Genomic DNA, 20,904 nt, shown 5'->3' with positions numbered 1-20,904 from the left:
TTCACCAGACTAATTCCCGGGATGGCAGGACTGACATATGAAGAAAGACTGGATGGACTGGGATTGTACTCACTGGAGTGTAGAAGAATGAGAGGGGATCTCATAGAAACATATAAAATCCTGATGGGACTGGACAGGCGGGATGCGGGAAGAATGTTCCCGATATTGGGGACGTCCAGAACTAGGGGTCAGCCTAAGAATGAGGGATCAGCCATTCAGGACGGAGATGAGGAAGAACTTCTTCTCTCAGAGAGTTGTGAAGTTGTGGAATTCTCTTCCACAGAAAGCTGTCGGGGCCGGTTTGTTGGGTATATTCAAGAGGGAGCTGGAATGTGGCTAAATGGATCGAGGGGGATGGAGAGAAAGCGTGAATGTGATACTGAATTTGCACGATCAGCCTCGATCATATTGAATGGTGCTGCAGGCTCGATGGGCCGAATGGCCTACCCCTGCACCTATTTTCTATGTTTCTATGTTTAACAACCCCAGCCTATCCACTCTTTCCTCATAGCCGTAATTTCCCAGTCCTGGTAACATTATTGTACATCTCCTTTGTACCTTCTCTGATGGGATTATATCCTTTCTCTAATGAGTTGACCAGAACTGTCGCCAAACTAATGTTTGATATAGTCCCAGCAAAACCTCCCCAAGCCTATATTCTTAGCTTCAACTAATAAAGGAAAGGGTTCCATATGCTGTCTGAATCACCTTATCCACCTGATATCAAAGGTGCCCAATTCAGAGAATTGGAGATGTACACAGGATAAATTAAAATGTTGACAATAGCCGGTTCCATGGCCCAGCACCATAGGCACACGATGAGGACCCCATTGAACAGCAGCAAGACAGAGCCACACTTTTGGCAGGGACATGCTCAGTCATAGAACAACAAAGAACAAAGAAATGTACAGCACAGGAACAGGCCCTTCGGCCCTCCAAGCCCGTGCCGACCATGCTGCCCGACTAAACTACAATCTTCTACACTTCCTGGGTCCGTATCCCTCTATTCCCATCCTATTCATGTATTTGTCAAGATGCCCCTTAAACGTCACTATCGTCCCTGCTTCCACCACCTCCTCCGGCAGCGAGTTCCAGGCACCCACTACCCTCTGTGTAAAAAACTTGCCTTGTACATCTACTCTAAACCTTGCCCCTCACACCTTAAACCTATGCCCCCTAGTAATTGACCCCTCTACCCTGGGGAAAAGCCTCTGACTATCCACTCTGTCTATGCTCCTCATAATTTTGTAGACCTCTATCAGGTCTCCCCTCAACCTCCTTCGTTCCAGTGAGAACAAACCGAGTTTATTCAACCGCTCCTCATAGCTAATGCCCTCCATACCAGGCAACATTCTGATAAATCTCTTCTGCACCCTCTCTAAAGCCTCCACATCCTTCTGGTAGTGTGGCGACCAGAATTGAACACTACACTCCAAGTGTGGCCTAACTAAGGTTCTATACAGCTGAAACATGACTTGCCAATTCTTATACTCAATGCCCCGGCCAATGAAGGCAAGCATGCCGTATGCCTTCTTGACTACCTTCTCCACCTGTGTTGCCCCTTTCAATGACCTGTGGACCTGTACTCCTAGATCTCTTTGACTTTCAATACTCTTGAGGGTTCTACCATTCACTGTATATTCTCTACCTGCATTAGACCTTCCAAAATGCATCACCTCACATTTGTCCGGATTAAACTCCATCTGCCATCTCTCCGCCCAAGTCTCCAAACAATCTAAATCCTGCTGTATCCTCTGACAGTCCTCATCGCTATCCGCAATTCCACCAACCTTTGTGTCGTCTGCAAACTTACTAATCAGACCAGTTACATTTTCCTCCAAATCATTTATATATACTACAAAGAGCAAAGGTCCCAGCACTGATCCCTGTGGAACACCACTGGTCACAGCCCTCCAATTAGAAAAGCATCCTTCCATTGCTACTCTCTGCCTTCTATGGCTTAGCCAGTTCTGTATCCACCTTGCTAGCTCACCCCTGATCCCGTGTGACTTCAACTTTTGTACTAGTCTACCATGAGGGACCTTGTCAAAGGCCTTACTGAAGTCCATATAGACAACTTGATCTTATTAAATAGGCGCGAGGAGTCATAGAGCCTATTCCTGCTCCTGGTCATCATGTAGCAAATGGTGGGTTGATGGGCCTTTGTGGTAGCGGAGACAGACCACCGATTAGGAACATTGTCCTTAAAGCCACTGTTCTGTGCTGAAGACCATAGTGCCAGGGGACACATCTTCAGTATTAGTAGAAAGTCCTAGCATTGGGTGATAATCGAGTTTCATTGGCTGCACATTATCCCAGCCTCCTTTTTCCTCCTCCTCTCTCCAGACTTCACACGGGTCCTCTGCAGTATTGTCCTTCTGTAACAGGTGAAAAGCGTATGCAGACGCAAATCATTTTTGCCACCTTGCCAAGACTAAATCTGTCCCATGTCTGTCCAAGTAATGGGATAGTTGCACAAACTGGCTATTTGCATGTTTTGCCAGAAATTAGTTGAACTCTGAGCTTTGTTCTGTCTACAGTCTGGCTCTTTAGGACTTTCTTAGTAGATTCCGTAGCCAGGGCTCTAAAAGCTGGTGTTTGAGGATTTTTTTTGGTGACACCTTTCAATGTTTTAATTTAATTGGTGAGACCACATCTGGAGTATTGCGCATCGTTTTGTTTCCCTTACCTGAGGAAGGATGTTAATGCATTTGAGGCGGTTCACAGAAGGTTCACTAGATTGATTCCAGGAATTAAGGACATGTCTTATGAAGAGAGGTTGAGCAGTTTAGGCCATTACTCGCTGGTGTTTAGAAGAATGAGAGGAGACCTCCCGGTTTCCTCCCACAGTCCAAAGATGTGCAGGTTAGGTGGGGTTACAGGGATAGGGCAAGGGGCGTGGGCCTAGGTAGGGTTCTCTTTCAGAGGGTGGGTGCAGACTCTATGGGCTGAATGGCCTCCTTCTGCACTGGAGGAATTCTATGGTTCTATTTAATTGCAGTGTATAAGAAGCTAAAGGGGATTGACAGGGTCGACGTGAAGCGGATGTTTCCCATTGTTGGACATTCTAGAACGAGAGGCCATTGTTTTAGGCTAAGGGGTGGCAGATTTATAACAGAAATGAGGAGGAATGACTTCATCAAAGGGTTGTGAATCTGTGGAATTCTCTACCCTGGAGTGCAGTGGATGGCGGAACGCTAAACAAATGCAAGGAGGAGATCGATCGGGTTTTAATCAGTAGCAGGGTGGAGGGTTCTGGAGAACAGGCAGGAAGGTGGGGACGTGGCCAAGATGAGATCAGCTATGATTGTATCGAATGGCGGAGCGGACTCGAGGAGCTGAATTGACTACTCCTGCTCCTCGTTCTTATGTTCTTATGTTTAATGACATATTTACAATATTATTGTATTTTGCTGGGATTTCTGGGTTAATTTGATGGTAGTTGTGATCAAGTTTGGTTGAGTTTTCTAATGTATTAAGATGGAGTTTATGAAATAATGTGACTACATCGCTAGTATATTGCGATGGAGCACATGTTTGATGCGGTTCACAATTTCAGTCCGTGGAGCGTCTGCGATTAATTTATGATTGGTAAATGTTAAAATGATGCCGACCAAAGGTTTTACAGAGAAACGCAAAGAATGCATGATGGGGAAATTCACATCAGGCCTGTGCCAGGGTTTCGACTGCACACGAACGTCCTCCGACATGACTTCACCTAACCCGATCAGCACAACCTTCTGTTCATTTCTCCCCTGTGAGTTCTTACCTCGCTTGTTGCAATCTGGAATGCCAGTTGCTGAAGGATGGTCCGGGAGCCAAACGTTCCATTTTTTCTTTTACATTTTTCAATGAAATTCTAGGTGATATCGTGTGAGCAACCAGTCAAAATAGGAACCCAAACATTGAAGTTCTAGGGGATGATTGAAGGAACTTAAATTGAGAGAGCCCCTATTTCAAACCTGTGATAGAACATGAGGGGAAATCTTTGGACCCCCACCGTTGGAAGCAGGCGCTTTTCCACGAGGAAGGTGTTGGGAATCTTACTTATTCAAACACCTTTCATAAATTAGCTTACCAGGTATCGGAAACTCCCCAAAGTTCAGAGAGATAACCTCCGAAAAGCACACAAGAGGAAAAAACCCAAACCCTGTCCTACCGGTCAATCTTTCCATTCTGGATTGTTTGGAAGGTACATCTGTTCCTCGTCTAAGAATTGACTGAATATCTGGCAATGATGGTTTAATTCCGTCGCTTCGATCACACCTAGAATAACAGAGCAACAAGGCTATAATTCAACTAAAAGATTCAAATGGCTTGAAAATCCCCGAGATTGAAGCTCCACCAATTATGAAATAATCATAACCCTGAGACTGAATTACTGCCTTTGATCATTCAGCTATTTTATATTAAATTACACCCATCTGAACATATCTGTCGAGAATGTGGGAAAGATCATTTATTTTCTTGTCCAATTTTCTTACTGGTTTTGTAGAGGATGTTTCATTTGGTTGCCTGCCCACCTTCCCTGCTGATGATACACAAATTCGGGAAATCTAGAGGGGACTAAAATACACTCAGTGGACAGGAGCTAGGTGTATTTCTTTTTACCAAAAAGCTGTTCCTGTCATAAAGATGAAAATATCCGGAGAAAGGAAAGCAAAGTCGGTGATGAGGGACAAGTTTGAATCCCACATTACCCCCAGTCAAATCCTATCTCTTATTACGCAGTACCTGACAGCACAGGAGGGGCCCATTCGGCCTGCCGCAATTGTGCTTGCCCTTTGAAGGATCTGTTCAATTTAGTGCCGCTCCCCAGCATTTTTCCAAAATAAACCCTGGAAATGAGTCCTCTTCCAATGGGAGAACATGAAAATAGATGTTATTGTGTTCCCAGTTACGTTACATTAATGGCCGCATGAGTCAAAGGGACTGAGGTCACCATAATGCAGTAAGCAATGCATTTTTAGAAAATCAATTGACCCAAGGCAATTGAGTGTCAACCACAAGACCGCAATCTCTCAGCGAAGGAAAGGACTCCAGCTCAGCATCTGTGTTAGGGAGATCCACCGGGAGCTCCTTCTGTCTGCTACAATAACAGGCGTCCTACAAGGCCTCAATCCCTGCCAAACGTCCTAACAGCTATATACATGACAACGAATGTTGGTAGCATGACAATGTTGCCTTTCAATTATCTTTTTAATCTCCTCATACTTCGCATCACTGTATCTGTGCCACACATGAAATTGATAACTCTGTACCTGGACAATTAGAATAGATTATTTAAACATGTGGTGCGATCAGAGTTACTATTGCAGGGAGCTTACAAATGCAGGATATAGTTCAACTTGTCTTGCTAAGGAGCATTTAACCCATGCAGTCTTTAGACTGGTGAGTACTTCCTCTTCAATGTGAGTAGCATTTGTATTGTCGATGTTCCATGAGTAGTTGCATTGATGTCCTGTTAATATTCTGCGCTATTGATCAAGGGTGGCACAGTGGCAAGCACTACTGCCGCACGGCACCAGGGATCCGGGTTTGACAGCCTCAATGGACCAAATGGGCCCCCTTTTGCTCTATAGGGATTCAATGGATGAACCAAACATGACAATGACAACACTCGTGATCAAACAGAAATAATCTGCACAGGAAATTGTACCACCTCCGATGTGAGGTGGGCGCATCGTGGTCACCGTCCTGCTTACAGTTCCATTGGCATATCTATCACATGAATCATTGGCAAAGCACCTATTTTGAAAAGGTGGTTTGATGTCTATGAAATGCATTTATAAACTTGTCGCATTCTGCCTGACATCAAGTCATTTTATCAGGGGAGATGGTGGTGTAGTGGTAAAGTTGCTGTGTTAGTAATCCAGATGCCCAGGTTAATAGTCTGGGGACATGGGTTCAATTCCACATGGCACAAGGCACATGTGGAATTTAAGTTTAAGTAAAAGAATAAGTCTGAAATTATTGCTGATTGTCATAAAAACTCATCTGGTTCACAAATGCCCTTCAGGGAAGGAAATCTGCCATCCTTACCTGGTCTGGCCTATATAACTCCAGACCCTCAGCGATGTCGTTGATTCGTAACTCCCCTCTGAAATATCACCATCAACATCAAGGGAGTATACCATTGACCAGAAACTTTATTGGACTAGCCATATAAATACTGTGGCTACATGAGCAGGTAAGAAGTTAGGAATCCTGCAGAGAGTAACTCACGTCCTGACTCCCCAAATCCTGTTCACCAGTTACAAGCGACAAGTTGGGGATGTGATGGAATAATCTCCACTCGCCTGAATGAGTGCACACTCCACTCAACAAGCTTGACAGCATCCAGGACAAAGCAGCCCATTTGATGGCACCCTACCGACAAACATTAGGGACCTGGGTTCAACTCCAGCCTTGGGTGACTGTTTGTGTGAAGTTTGCACGTTCTCCCCGAGTCTGTGTGGGTTTCCTCCGGGTGCTCCGGTTTCCTCCCACTGTCCAAAGATGTGCAGGTTAGGTGGATTGGTCATAGTAAATTGCCCCTTAGTGTCCAACGTAAGGTGCAGGTTAGGTGTGGTTACGGGAACAGGAGGGAAATGAGCCTGGGTAGGGTGCTCTCTCAGAGGGCCGGTGCAGACTTGATGGGCTGAATGGCCTCCTTCTGCACTATAGGGATTCTATGTCTTCTTCTATGTCTAAGTACGATCTACAAGATGCACTGCAGGAACTCACCCAGGCTCCTTAGGTGGGAGGATCCGACCCCAGGGGGGGGGGTGCCCACGGTGGCCTGGCCTGCGATCGGGGCCCACCGATCTGCGGGCGGGCCTGTGCCGTGGGGGCACTTCTTCCTTCCGCTCCGGCCCCTTTAGGGCTCCACCATGGACGGCGTGGAAAAGACACCCCACTGCGCATGCGCCAGAATATGCCGGCCGGTCTGCACATGTGCTGTACCACGCCGGCGGTTCTGCGCACGCACTAACTCGCGCAGTCCCTTTGGCGCCGGCTGGCACGGCGCCAACCCCTCCGGTGCCAACCTCGCCTGCGGAAGTGCGGAGAATTCCGCAACTTACGGCCAGCCCATCGCCGGAGTGTTCGCGCCGTTTTTTACGCCGCCCTCGGGCCATCGCGCCGATTCGGGAGAATCCCGCATATGGTAGACTTGCCTTTATTAGCCAAGCAATTGAGTTTAAGAGCAGGGAGGTTTTTGCTGGAATTGTATAAAACATTGGTTGGGCCATAGCTGGAGAATTGTGTGCAGTTCTGGAATCCACATTATAGGAGGGATGTGGTAGCACTGGAAAGGGCGCAGAGGAGATTTACCAGGATGTTGCCTGGGCTGGAGAGTTTTAGATATGAAGAGAGATTGATGGACTTGGAGCAGAGAAGACTGAGGGGGGAGCATGATTGAGATGAACAAAATTGTGAGGGGAATAGATAGAGCAGTCAGGAAGAAACTTTTTTCCTTGGTGGAGGGATCAATGACTGGGGTACACAGATTTAAGGTAAGAGGCAGGAGGTTTAGAGGGGATGTGAGGAAAAATGGTGGTGGGAGTCTGGAACTCGCTGCCTGAAAGGGTGGTGGAGGCAGAGATCCTCACAACATTTAAGAAGTATTTAGATGTGCACTTGCGATCCCAAAGCAAACAAGACTATGGGCCAAGTGCTGGGAAATGGGGTTGAATGGTTAGTTGGTTCTTTCTGACTGGCGCAGAATTTCATAGAATTTACAGTGCAGAAGGAGGCCATTCGGCCCATCGAGTCTGCACTGGCTCTTGGAAAGAGCATCCTACCCAAGGTCCACACCTCCACCCTATTCCCGTAACCCAGTAACCCCACCCAACACGAAGGGCAATTTTGGACGCTAAGGACAATTCATCATGGCCAATCCACCTAACCGGCACATCTTTGGACTGTGGGAGGAAACCGGAGCACCCGGAGGAAACCCACGCAGACACGGGGAGGACGTGCAGACTCCGCACAGGCAGTGACCCAAGCCGGGAATCGAACCTGGGACCCTGGAGCTGTGAAGCAATTGTGCTATCCACAATGCTACTGGGCTGCCCTGAAATGATGGGCTGAAGAGCCTTTTCGGTGCTGTATGCCTCTATGACTCTGAATCTAAGCCAAGGGCAATTAGGGATGGCCAATAAATATTGGCCCAAATGCCCACATCCCATTAAAGAATTTTTTAAAAAAAAGTTCTGGACAAGTTCATTGGCTGCAGATGGTCAGCTGATTTGATGCGCCAATATTGCCTGCAATGGAATGATGGGATTGAACTCTGCATGCCTTGTTTCCCCAACATCGTGGTGCCTTGGCTTCTGTCGAGCTGTAGTGGAGACACAGAACAGATACAAAGACTCCTCGGTGAGGAGGAGAAACTATACTCTGAGTCATTCAGTGTCATCTTTTTGTACATCAGTCGGTGTTCGACTGGAATGATGTCAGCAGAAACCCAACAGCAGGTCCGGGAACGTCCTGCAGCTTTTGGCAATTGGCCTGAAATGGCTGAGAGATTAACGAAATAAAACTGAAAAAATATATATTTCTTCCTCGGCATTTTCAGAACTTGCCAAGAGCAATATCTCTAGACTTCCTCCCACTCAAAATAAATACTTAAATGAAGGGACTCAGAACAAAATGTTAATCTCTCAAAACCTACTGGGATAATAGGGTTTGCACATTTCGTGACTGATAAGTCAAAAGTTCCAGGCCATGGATAGGATTACTTTTCCTTTCTTGCATGTGCCTTTGAAACCCTCCCACTCATTTGTGAATATTTTTTGCCATCTGCCATTTCCCCTTTTCTCTTTGTCTTCATCAATCAGCTTTCTTTCATTTATCAGCCAGCCCCATCGCCCTCACCCTCAATTCCTGGCACTCTTTCCTGCTCATTCCATTCTGCCATCACTTTACCCCGGTTCCCTGATGCAAACAATATGAGCCACTGTCCCAGACTCTAGCACAAATCAGTGAATCTGTCCCACAGACACAATCAAATCCCTCGTCCGTCTGTTTGCTCACTTTACAGGACACGATTGCCCTGATCCCCCTGGGGGGAGACAGAAAACGAAATGACCACGTTGACTAAACGACCCCCAAATGAAACAATTACCAAAGAGGTTTCATTTTTTTGTAACTTTTATTTCAACACAAATGAAGATTAAACATGAATTAACAGGCAAATTATACTTCAGATAAAAAGGGAAGTTTCATTTTAAATATTTGATACAATAAGGATACGCCTTACAGAATTAAAAGCGCCTGCATCGCTCTTCCCGGATATGTGGTGCATCTTGCAGTTTCAAAGTTCTCTAATTTGATCACTGGTATGTAGGGAGTCCTCACTTTCCTGCACAATTGATTTGGCGCTCGAATCGCATGCCCCCTGATACCTCCCAGAAACAGTTATCACGTGTACAGCATTCTGCTGCGGAACCTCCGTAGCTAGGTTCACAATCGTCTCAATGACATGAATTCCCCAGAGACCCCTTTATCCATTCTTTAATAAACCCCCTGTATTGTTCTTTGTTCTTTAACACATGGATAGGATGGGTATAGAAGGATACGGCACAAGGAAGTGCTGAGGGTTTTGGCAAAGGTTGGTGTCGTGACCTGTACAGGTTTGGAGGGCCGAAGGGCCTGTTCCTGTGCTGTATTGTTCTTTGTTCTTTAAGCAGTCTGGCCAGCTCTGGCAAATTGAAGCAGCAGCAGTAGAATTGTCGAATTCACAATCCCTGGGCGGGATTCTTCGGAAACCGGCGGGGAGGGCAACTCCGGTGCGAAGGAGTGGCGTGAACCACTCCGGCGTCGGGCCGCCCCGAAGGTGCGATTTGCGCCGCACCGGCCGGCGCAGAAGGGGCTTGGCGCCATGCCAACTGGCACCAAAGGGCCTCCGCCGGCTGGCGCGAGTTGGCGCATGCGCGGGAGCGCCAGCGTGTGCTGGCGTCATCCCAGCGCATGCGCAGAGGGGGTTCATCTCCGCGCCGGCCATCGCGGCCCGTTACACCAGCCGGCGGGGAGGAATAGAGTGCCCCCACGGCACATGCCCGCCCGTGGATCGGTGGGCCCCGATCGCGGGCCAGGCCACCGTGGGGGCACCCCCCCCGGGGCCAGATTCCCCCGCGGATCCCAGAGGCCTCCTGAGGAGCCGGGTCCCACCGGTAAGTACCAATCGTAACATACGCCGGCGTGGCCCTGCGCGATTCCCGCCCCCACCGAAAAACCGGTGCTGGAGAATTCGGCGGGATTCAAGCTGAGCCCCGGCGGGGGGGTCGGAGAATCCCGCCTCCAGACTTTGGCTTCCTGGCCTGTTTAATTGTATTACACACACACACACAGCTCCTTGTAAATGTTCTCTATTTTCTTATCTTCTCTCTGCTGCCGCTCTCTTTTACCTGCAACTCTCCTTTGTGTCTGGCCACATGGCTTTCGGATGTTAACTTTCTTCCTGTTGGGACTGCTTCCATGCCAAAGGTTGCCAGGTCACATGGGCCAGTATGTCTTATTATTCAAGAAAATCACAATTGATCCCTTGAACATTGACTCAAGCTCTTAACAGTCTTTTCTAAACGTTCTTAAAACCAAGTACAGATTATAGAGACATTTTCAATAAATTACAAATTTTTCTTGGGAGCTTTTGGGTGAAAGGTTGTCACACTATAGATCGGGGAAAAAAGCAGCAAAGGATTATATTTAAAAACATCAGGACATATGGAATAAGAAAATGCAGGCTGTGAATATTAATCCAGTGATGAATTACAGAAAGCAAATGAATGAGTGATGTGACTCACATAATTCAGCTGTGACTGTTACTACTGCCTACTGAAAGGTTTACAATCCAGTGTTGTCTGACGTGCATCCTCTAGGACACTGTTCATATCTGTTACAAGTACTCTTTGTAATATTGTTTACATATTAGTTTAAAATCTTACTAAATCATGAAAGGACGGCTCTCTATGACACAGCCATTGGTGAATCAGAAACATTGCCTTAGAAGATTCTTGACTCTGTAACGTTCCATAAATTTACACAACTGATGTGTTTCAGAGCAGGAATGTGGGCCAAGACCATTCTGGCTGGATTTCCACCCATGATGCTCCTCGATGCAAATTTCCAGCCAATGAAATGAATGGTACAGAAAATTCACACCAGCAATAGACTAGAGGCTCAATTCAACGCTGTCGCCCGCCAACACAAAATGGCCATCTGTGCGTGCACACTGTTCTGTGCACATGTCACTCTGCTGCGCCCAGCTTGCCAGAAAGCTTTTTTTTGTTTAACCAAAGGCCAAGCCCAAAGTGAAAGCAGTAAAGGCGAAGAAAACAGGAAACAGACGGAGAAAACATCAAGCATCTGAACCCAAAGGCCCTCCTCAGAACCACCCTCTCAGGAACCAGCCGAGCCCTGTCCCGACACTAGGGGCAGATTTCAGGCAGAGCATGTTTGAGATTCGCGATACTTCTTGATTTTCTTACTCAAACCGTGCAGCCTGCAGATTGGGTGTGTGTCAGATCGGGATTTGAATGCAGATAAAATTGCAGCAGATGTCGGAATCTCGTTCATTTTGTTGGAGGCCGTTATCATGATAATTATAAACAATCTAGCTCAGCTGTCAGAGGGTGATGGCTGGCAAACTATGGAGCATTGAAAGCACTGGAGCTGCACATGCAGTGTTGGCAGCAAACGCGGCCTTATATCAAGTAGAGACACTGGTGCCAGTTTGCAGCATATATGCTGGAGGCACACTCCTTCAATTTTCCCATACAAATTGGGCATCCAATTTCTAACGCTGCATCTTTCAATGCAAAGTCATTTGAAAGAATGGGCTGCAGATTAAAGTTGTGCGTACAAATCACTTCCGCGCACCTTTGAGTTTATTTGTGACCAGTTTCATGGTTGTTAAACGTATGGGTGGTCCATGAGAGAACAAGATCACCCTTTGCAGCCTTGGCTTACGATGCTTTTCCGACTGAATTTTATTGTAGGAGGCCTTGCTTTGTCTAGCTCTGCTCTGCCGTGCCTCTGGAATGTTTCATCGTGTCTACTATGGATGCACTTCACTGGGCCTTTGCTCTGCTGCTGCGACCAGTTGCTATAGCGGTGGCATGAGCCACAACTGAAAAGGCCATCTTTGTCACCAAGGAGACAAAACTGCGTTCGTCAAACACAGAACTGGCCAAAAACGAATGTGTGAAAATAACAATAACGATTCGAAAGCAGCTTAAATTTACCAGCTATTCCTTTAAATCAAGTAAAAGTAAAGTCCCAGATGACCATAGGCTGCTTTCTCCTTTGAGCAGGACAGCTGACCAGTGGTGGTTTAACCTGAGGGTTGCCACACCTCAGGGGAGGAGCAAAGTTGAGAAGGCGGGGCCTTAATGAATGACCTCAGCCGGTACGGGAATCAAACCCGCCTCGCTCCGCATCACGAACCGGCTGTCCAGCCAACTGAGCCAAAGCGGCCTCAGATTTCTTTCAATAAGATTGTATTCAAAGACACAACAGATCAACACAGAATGCCCAATTTATACGCACAAAATAAAAACGGAGTACAGGCCTTGAAGGTGTGCAGCTTCTACCCATGAATATGCAAGCTTCTAATCAAAGATAAATGTTCCTGCCAAGAGTTCAGACACTAAGTACAAATTAGGCCGACACTGGAAGTATACCTGGGCCCAGAACACTAATGGTTAGCTATGGGCTAACAACATGGTTCATTAGAGACCACACAGGAAGATTTGGGAGCTGGATTTCCAGTACCTGCTACTTCTGTTATCGATGTCAGGTTGGTGAATGTGGCACATTGAAGCTAGGTTGGTTATCATACAGCGTGCAAAACTAAGCATCCTCTTTAATAAGCGTTAACATTCCCACACATTGTTGTCCTTGCACAAACATACACTACTGCCCCCCCCCCCCCCCCCACCCACACAATCATTAGCAAGTCAGAGACCTCTCAGAACTCTGCAAACTCCTACAGAAATTGTTTAGGTGATGTCAGTAATTACTGAATTACCAGTATCATTGTTTCTCTACGTGTTGGCTCCAAACAGGCTATGGAACAAGTGCAAGAGAGCTATTAAAAGATTGAAGGTATAATCATAGAATTTACAGTGCAGAAGGAGGCCATTCGGCCCATTACGTCTGCACCGGCTCTTCGAAAAAGCACCCTACCCAAGCCCACACCTCCACCCATTCCCGTAACCCAGTAACCCCATCCAACCTTTTTTTTAAAATGCTAACGACAATTTAGCATGGCCAATCCACCTAACCTGCACATCTTTGGACTGTGGGAGGTGTTATAACCTGCCTACTTACCATTGGCTGGGGACTAATGACAATCCCACAATCCTGTGGGTGTATGAGCTTCCCCAATGAGGGGGACGGAGAAACCATTAGTAAACTCCTAGTATAAATAAAGCTGGCCAGTTCAGGAACCAGCAGGAAGGAGTATGCAGCGAGGGAAGTTGCTGCTGCTGTTATATATATATGTTATTGTAAATAAATGTTATTACTTTGTATCCTTAAAACTCGTGCTGGATTCTTCGTGGCCCTCACAAAACTGGCGACGAAGGTTAAAGTGAATAGCTGTCTACATTGCTGAAGCCACCTCCCTGGGTTTTTGTTGGATACAGGTTGGAAGTTGTTTTCTATTATACCATGCCTCTGTATGGATGTTTGGATGTTTTTGATGCTGCGCTGGAAAGCTGGAACCAGTACACACAACGGATGCGTTACTATTTCCGGGCAAACAATATCACCGAAAACGAGCGCCAGGTGGTCATATTGCTCACCGCCTGCGGCCCGCATACGTTTGGGGTGATTAGGAGCCTTACGTACCCAGCTGCGCCGGACACCAAAACGTTTGATGAACTTGTGAATATAGTGGGGCAACATTTTAACCCAACCCCGTCCACGATAGTCTAGCGTTACCGGTTTAATACCGCTGAGAGGACCCCTGGAGAATCCCTTGCCGATTTTCTATCCAGGCTACGCAGGATTGCGGAGTACTGTGACTATGGTGAGACCTTGTCAGAAATGTTACGCGACCGTTTGGTTTGCGGTATTAACAATGCGGCCACCCAGAGAAAGTTGTTAGCTGAGCCAACATTAACTTTTCAACAGGCCATTCAAATAGTATTGTCCCGAGAGAGCACAGAGCGAGGAGTACAGGAACTACAGGGAATGGAAGTGCATGCCTTGGGGCGCAACCCCTTCCATCCGAAAACGTCCCCCCGCACTCCTGCGGTACCTTGGGCGAGGCAACGTCCGGACCGACGCCAGTGGCCGTCGGACATTCCTCCCCGAAGGGAGCCTTCGCCAGAACCAATGGATGAGGAGCCATGTCCGTGTCAGACTTGTAGACGCCGACCCCGTCGCAGATGGCGGTCCTGGGGGCGCCAGAGGCATCGTCGTTCCGACCAAAACTGGGACCAGCCCAGGGGCCGTACCTTCCATGTGGATGAACCTACGGCGACTACTCCTGAGGACGTGGAGACGGAGGACGACTGCCTGCAGCTGCATTGTGTGGCAGCTCCCCGTGTGGCCCGCATTAAGGTGACAGTACGGGTCAATGGCCACCTGCTTGAGATGGAGTTGGACACTGGCGCAGCGGTCTCCGTGATCGCCCAGAGGACATTCAACCGCATCAAGCAGGGTATACAGACCCTTACATTAACCGACTCACAGGCCAGGTTGGCCACCTACACGGGGGAACCACTGGACATTGCAGGAACCACAATGACCCCTGTTGTTTATGGACGCCAGGAGGGGCGTTTCCCACTTATCGTGGTGCGCGGCCATGGGCCCAGCCTGTTGGATCGGGACTGGTTGCGCCATTTGCGGTTGCAATGGCAGCACATCCTCCAAACAGTTTCTGAAGGGTTGACTGAGGTGCTAGGATGATACCCAGATATATTCCAGCCTGGTTTGGGGAAAATAAAAGGGGCGGTAGCCCGTATCCAAGTCGAACCAGGAGTCACGCCGCGCTATTTCCGGGCGCGCCCGGTGCCTTACGCCTTGCTCGAGAAGGTAGAAGGGGAGCTCACTCATTTGGAGAGTTTGGGTATTATCAGGCCCGTCCGTTTTGCTGACTGGGCAGCACCAATTGTACCTGTAATGAAGCCAGATGCCACGGTTCGCTTGTGCGGGGACTATAAACTTACAGTGAATACAGCTTCCCGACTCGACCGATATCCAATGCCTCACATAGAGGATCTCTACGCGAAGCTTGCAGGTGGACTCTCGTTCAAAATTAGATATGAGTCACGCCTACCTGCAGTTGGAGCTGGACCCTGCCTCCTGACCATATGTAACGATTAATACACACCGGGGCCTGTATGAATATACACGGTTGCCCTTTGGAGTATCCTCTGCCTGCGCAATTTTTCAACGTGTTATGGAGGGCATTTTGAGAGGTTTACCATGTGTGGCTGTCTACCTAGATGACGTTTTGATTACAGGGATGTCGGAGCAGGAACATTTGGAAAATCTGGAGGCTGTCCTTAGACGCCTTTCGGAGGCTGGAGTCCATTTATCTCACACAAAGTGCGTATTTCAAGCAAAGGAAGTAGTCTACCTAGGTTATCGGGTGGACCGCGAAGGTTTGCACCCCGTCGCAGAGAAGGTGCGTGCAATTCAACATGCCCCCGCCCCGACTGACACTTCGCATCTTCGTTCTTTTCTCTGTCTCGTAAACTATTACGGGAAATTCCTCCCCAATCTGGCAACTACGCTGGCCCCTTTGCACCTTCTGCTAAAGAAAAATCACACCTGGGTTTGGGGTCAGCCGCAAGAAACCGCTTTCCGGCGGGTAAAGCATCAATTGTCGTCGTCTGGGTTACTAACCCACTATGATCCTGGAAAGCCGTTGCTCGTCACATGTGATGCATCCCTGTATGGTATTGGGGCCGTCCTGTCCCACAAGATGGAGAACGGGGCCGAGCGACCGATAGCTTTCGCCTCCCGCACATTGACTGCAGCGGAGAAAAAGTACGCGCAGATCGAGAAGGAGGGCCTGGCAGTAGTTTTTGCGGTGAAACGCTTCCACCAGTACGTGTATGGCCGCTATTTCACGATCGTGACTGATCATAAGCCTCTGCTGGGACTTTTCAGAGAGGATAAGCCAATACCGCCCATTGCTTCCGCACGGATCCAGCGCTGGGCTTTGTTGCTTGCTGCATACGAGTATTCTCTGGAGAACAAACCAGGTACGCAGATAGCAAATGCCGACGCACTGAGCCGATTGCCTTTATCGACCGGCCCCATGTCGACCCCCATGACCGGTGAGGTGGTTGCAACCCTAAAGTTTATGGACACCTTGCCTGTCACGGCATCACAGATCCGTGAGTGGACCCAGACGGAGCCAGTCCTGTCAAAGGTTCGGTACATAGTCCTGTATGGTGGGCAGCATAGACAGCTCCCAGGCGAGTTGCGGGCATTTTCCTCCAAGCTGTCAGAATTCAGCGTGGAAGACGGCATCCTCTTGTGGGGGACGCGTGTGGTTGTCCTGGAAAAAGGCCAGGAGCTGATACTAACAGACATGCACAATGGGCATCCAGGTGTGACCAAAATGAAAATGTTGGCCCGGAGTTATGTCTGGTGGCCAGGCCTCGACACCGACATTGAGAAGGTGGCCCAAAACTGCTCCATTTGCCAGGAGCATCCGGCCGCGCCCCTACATCACTGGGAATGGCCAGGGCGGCCTTGGGCACGCTTGAATGCAGATTTCGCAGGCCCTTTTCAAGGATCCATGTTCCTTCTATTAGTTGACGCCCAGTCTAAATGGCTAGAGGTGCATAAGATGCAGGGGACAACGTCCTGCGCAACAATTGAAAAGATGCGTTTGTCGTTTAGTACGCATGGCCTCCCCGAGGTGCTGGTCACAGATAACGGCACTCCATTCACGAGTGAGGAGTTTGCGAGGTTCATGAAGATGAACGGCATACGCCATATCCGCACTGCCCCTTACCACTCGGCTTCAAATGGGTTGGCAGAGCGCGCAGTGCAGACATTCAAAAGAGGCCTAAAGAAGCAGTCTTCCGGATCAATGGACACATGACTGGCTCGCTTTCTGTTTACGTATAGGACCACCCCCCATGCGGTGACTGGGGTAGCTCCCGCAGAACTCCTAATGGGCCGGAGACTTCGCACCCGCCTTAGTATGGTTTTCCCGGACATTGGCGCAAAAGTACGCCGCACACAAGAACGGCAGGGACAGGGATTGTCTCGGCATCGGCCGATTCGGCAGTTTGCGCCCGGTGACCCAGTGTTCGTTCGGAATTTTGCTGGTGGTGCCAAATGGGTTCCTGGTGTAATCTTTCGCCAAACGGGCCCTATATCTTACCAAGTGCAAGCCCAGGGTCGTCTCCAGCGAAAACATGTAGACCACGTCTGGTCCAGAAGATCATCCCTTCAAAAGATTCCCCGGAGCTCATTTCAACAGCCGCAAAGACCAGAGACAAGGGAAGGGAGTCCTCAAAATCTTCCACTGGTGCCTCACTCGAAGCCTGCACAGGTCGTTACGGAACCGAATGGAGATAGAGACGCTGACATGACGGAGGCAGCAGACTCTGACTCCGAGATGGAGACACAGGATGCATCAGAGGGGGAATCCTCGGGTCCACGGGCCGTGGATGTACAACCGTTGCGCCGTTCATCACGGAAGCGCCGGTCTCCGTCTCGTTACACACCACCTGATCCAGTGCCGCGTGCAAATGGTGTCTGGCCTGCGGCCAAACGAGTCCGACGCCCTCCTTCGCCAGGGTTTATATATATATATATATTATTGTAAATAAATGTTATTACTTTGTATCCTTAAAACTCGTGCTGGATTCTTCGTGGCCCTTACAAAAGGAGGAAACCGGAGCACCCGGAGGAAACCCACGCAGACGCGGGGAGAACGTGCAGACTCCACACAGACAGTGACCCAGCGGGGAATCGAACCTGGGACCCTGGAGCTGTGAAGCAACAGTGCTAATCACTATGCTACTCTCCGTAATGATGAGGATCTTCCAGTTTCCCTGAAAATGCCTGGTTAGGTGACCTGGTCACGAGTCTTGGTCTAGTGGAATACTGATTCAGACACTTACTCAACTTCCAAACCTTCTGTATTTCGAAAGCAATCTGGCAGATTTGATCTGGATGATTGCAGTGTTCCAGTAAAGTTAATGGGACATTTTCCTGCCAGGACAACCTGAATCAGGAGCAGAGCTCTATCTCCTGGCACAAAGGTTAGTTTGCATCATATTCTCGCTTGGGCAGAGGCCAAACTGGATGAATTCAGAAAGCAGAAGCAATTTCAGAAATTTGCGGTGGTTTTGTCATATATCTGTCATATTACAAGCTCTGTGTTTTGACTGGGCCATCAAGGTGAGCTGCTGAGTACACATCATCCAACCTTCGGGACAAGAACTGACAATTCCAGAGTAGCATTGACAAAAGTCTGAAAAATGGGTGACCTGGTCATTTTCTGTTGCTATAGGACGGCAGTGAGGAACTATAGGAGAGTGCAGGGCAGGGGAGAGTGCAGGGCAGGGGAGAGTGCAGGGCAGGGGAGAGTGCAGGGCAGAGTGCAGGGGAGAGTGAAGAGCAGGGGAGAGTGCAGGGGAGAGTGCAGGGCAGGGGAGAGTGCAGGGCAGGGGAGAGAGCAGGGCAGGGGAGAGTGCAGGGGACAGAGCAGGGGAGAGAGCAGGGCAGGGGAGAGAGCAGGGCAGGGGAGAGAGCAGGGGAGAGGGCAGGGGAGAGAGCAGGGCAGGGGAGAGAACAGGGGAGAGAGCAGGGCAGGGGAGAGTGCAGGGGAGAATGCAGGGGAGAGTGCAGGGCAGGGGAGAGTGTCAGGGAGAGAGCAGGGCAGGGGAGAGTGTCAGGGAGAGAGCAGGGCAGGGGAGAGTGTCAGGGAGAGAACAGGGCAGGGGACAGAGCAGGGGAGAGAGCAGGGGAGAGTGCAGGGCAGGGGAGAGTGCAGGGCAGGGGAGAGTGCAGGGCAGGGGAGAGGGCAGGGGAGAATGCAGGGGAGAGAGCAGGGCAGGGGAGAGTGTAGGGGAGAGAGCAGGGGAGAAATCAGGGCAGAGGAGAGAGCAGGGGAGAGCAGGGGATAGAGCAGGGCAGGGGAGAGAGCAGGGGAGAGAGCAGGGGAGAGAGCAGGGCAGGGGAGAGAGCAGGGAAGAGCAGGGGATAGGGCAGGGCAGGGGAGAGGGCAGGGGAGAGTGCAGGTGAGAGAGCAGGGCACGGGACAGTGCAGGGCAGGGGAGAGTGCAGGGCAGGGGAGAGTGCAGGGGAGAGAGTGGGGCAGGGGAGAGTGCAGGGCATGGGAGAGAGCAGGGGAGAGAGCAAGGCAGGGGAGAGAGCAGGGGATAGAGCAGGGCAGGGGAGAGGGCAGGGGACAGGGCAGGGGAGAGAGCAGGGCAGGGGAGAGAGCAGGGCAGGGGCGAGAGCAGCAGAGAGAGCAGCGGAGAGAGCAGGGGAGAGTGCAGGGGAGCGTGCAGGGGAGGGGAGAGAGCAGGGCAGAGGAGAGAGCAGGGGATAGAGCTGGGCAGGGGAGAGTGCAGGGGAGAGGGCAGGGGAGAGGGCAGGGGAGAGGGCAGGGGAGAGGGCAGGGGAGAGGGCATGGAAAGGGAGAGGGCAGGGGAGAGGGGGGGCAGGGGAGAGAGTAGGGGAGAGGCCTGGGGAGAGGGCAGGGCAGGGGAGAGAGCAGGGGAGAGTGCAGGGCAGGGGGGAGAGCTGGGGATAGAGCAGGGAAGGGGAGAGTGTAGGGGAGAGAGCAGGGGAGAGAGCAGGGCAGGGGAGAGAGCAGGGGAGAGTATAGGGGAGAGAGCAGGGCAGGGGAGAGAGCAGGGGAGAGAACAGGGCAGGGGAGAGAGCAGGGGATAGAGCAGGGCAGGGGAGAGAGCAGGGGATAGAGCAGGGCAGGGGAGAGTGTAGGAGAGAGAGCAGGGGAGTGAGCAGAGCAGGGGAGAGAGCAGGGCACGGGAGAGAGCAGGGGAGAGTGAAGAGCAGGGGAGAGAGCAGGGCAGAGGAGAGAGCAGGGGAGAGGGCAGGGGAGAGTGCAGGGGAGAGAGCAGGGGAGAGTGAAGGGCAGGGGAGAGAGCAGTGCAGGGGAGAGGGCAGGGGAGAGGGCAGGGGAGAGGGCATGGCAGGGGAGAGTGCAGGGGAGAGTGAAGGGCAGGGGAGAGGGCAGGGGAGAGGGAAGGGCATGGGAGAGAGCAGAGGAGAGAACAGGGGAGAGGGCAGGGGAGAGTGTAGGGCAGGGGAGAGTGCAGGGGAGAATGCAGGGCAGGGGAGAGTGTCAGGGAGAGAGCTGGGCAGGGGAGAGTGTCAGGGAGAGAGCAGGGCAGGGGACAGTGTCAGGGAGAGAGCAGGGCAGGGGAGAGTGCAGGGGACAGAGCAGGGGAGAGAGCAGGGGAGGGTGCAGGGCAGGGTAGAGTGCAGGGCAGGGTAGAGTGCAGGGCAGGGTAGAGTGCAGGGCAGGGGAGAGTGCAGGGCAGGGGAGAGTGCAGGGCAGGAGAGAGGGCAGGGGAGAATGCAGGGGAGAGAGCAGGGCAGGGGAGAGAGCAGGGCAGGGGAGAGTGTAGGGGAGAGAGCAGGGGAGAAATCAGGGCAGAGGAGAGAGCAGGGGAGAGCAGGGGATAGAGCAGGGCAGGGGAGAGAGCAGGGGAGGGTCCAGGGCAGGGGAGAGAGCAGGGAAGGGCAGGGGATAGAGCAGGGCAGGGGAGAGGGCAGGGGAGAGTGCAGGTGAGAGAGCAGGGCACGAGAGGGTGCAGGGCAGGGGAGAGTGCAGGGCAGGGGAAAGTGCAGGGGAGAGAGTGGGGCAGGGGAGAGTGCAGGGCATGGGAGAGAGCAGGGGAGAGAGCAGGGGATAGGGCAGGGGAGAGGGCAGGGGACAGGGCAAGGGAGAGAGCAGGGCAGGGG

The 20,904-nt window shown here is 50.6% G+C and overlaps 1 protein-coding gene across 1 annotated transcript in view; it reads left to right on the top strand.

Moving 5' to 3' along the window:
* The window catches only part of fbxl16 (F-box and leucine-rich repeat protein 16), a 300,505-nt gene that overhangs the window by 67,220 nt on the left and 212,381 nt on the right, over positions 1–20,904 (top strand). The gene's annotated exons all lie outside the window — the stretch shown is intronic.

This window comes from Scyliorhinus torazame, chromosome 17, assembly GCF_047496885.1.
Source record: "Scyliorhinus torazame isolate Kashiwa2021f chromosome 17, sScyTor2.1, whole genome shotgun sequence".
Classification (NCBI taxonomy): Eukaryota; Metazoa; Chordata; class Chondrichthyes; order Carcharhiniformes; family Scyliorhinidae; genus Scyliorhinus; species Scyliorhinus torazame.
The sequence above is the reverse complement of the archived record's forward strand: the minus strand, read 5'-3'. Positions and strand labels throughout refer to the sequence as shown.